The sequence below is a fragment of the Sciurus carolinensis genome, chromosome 19 (genome assembly GCF_902686445.1).
Source record: "Sciurus carolinensis chromosome 19, mSciCar1.2, whole genome shotgun sequence".
NCBI classification, from domain to species: Eukaryota; Metazoa; Chordata; class Mammalia; order Rodentia; family Sciuridae; genus Sciurus; species Sciurus carolinensis.
In genome coordinates, this window is record NC_062231.1 from 26,927,404 (window position 1) to 26,928,407 (window position 1,004).

The 1,004-nt window shown below is 40.3% G+C and overlaps 1 non-coding gene across 1 annotated transcript; it reads left to right on the forward strand.

The window, feature by feature from the left end:
- The first annotated feature begins 669 nt into the window (after positions 1-669).
- Trnaa-ugc (transfer RNA alanine (anticodon UGC)) lies at positions 670-742 on the forward strand. The gene has a single exon. It is a non-coding gene; the product is annotated as a tRNA-Ala (tRNA).
- Positions 743-1,004: the final 262 nt, after the last annotated feature.

Here is a 1,004-nt window from a genome sequence, read left to right on the forward strand (position 1 = left end):
CAGCAGTTGGAATTCAGTTACTATGAGGCTTGCAGGCTGTGGAGTCAGAGACCTGAATTCAAAACTGGCTGTATCATCTAATTAGCTGTGTGTCCTTAGGCAAGTAGCTTAACCTGCCTGTGCCTCAGTTCCTTCACCTGCAGAATGGGGGAAACAGTACCTACCTCACACAGATCTGACGTGAAGAGTAAATGGAAATGGTCTTAGGTGTGTGTACTGCTTGGTGCTGTGTCTGGGCCTGTCTTTAGCACTTCATAAGAAGTAGCTATTTTTAGGCGGTGGCAATCACCTGTAATCGCAGTGACGCCAGAGGCTGAGATAGGAGGATCGTGAGTTCAAAGCCAGCCTCAGCAAAAGCGAGGCACTGAGCAACTCAGTGAGACCCCGTCTCTAAATAAAATACAAAATAGGGCTGGGGTGTGGCTCAGTGGTCAGGTGCCCCTGAGTTCAATTCCTGGTACTCCCAACTCCGCAAAAAAGTACCTATTTTTAGATTATTGCTTTGATTGTTTTTGTGGTGCTGGGAATTGAACCTAGGGCTTTGTACATACTAGTCAAGTGCTGTACCATGAGCTGTACCCCCAGTCCTATTTAGATAATTAGATATTGCATTTGACATGAATGAATGTCCTTGATACATATTTAGGTGAAAAAGTGTACTTAAGGGGCTGGGGTGTGGCTCAGTTGGTAGAGCGCTTGCCTTGCAAGTACAAGGCCCTGGGTTCAATCCCCAGCACTGCAAAAAAAAAAAAAAAAAAAAGGTGTACTTATGTACAAAATAGTTTGAACAGACTTTCTCAAACATTGGCCTCAGAATTCTTTATAGCTTTAAAATTATGAAAATCCAAAGATCTTTGTTTTTAAATGTGGGTTTAAAATACTTAATAATTCATCGTCGTAATGATATAAATCCATTATGTGTAAATGCCATATTTTAACAAAATAGCTACATAAAAAATTTATAAAACAAATTTGTCTTATTTTACATTTTTTCCAATACCAAC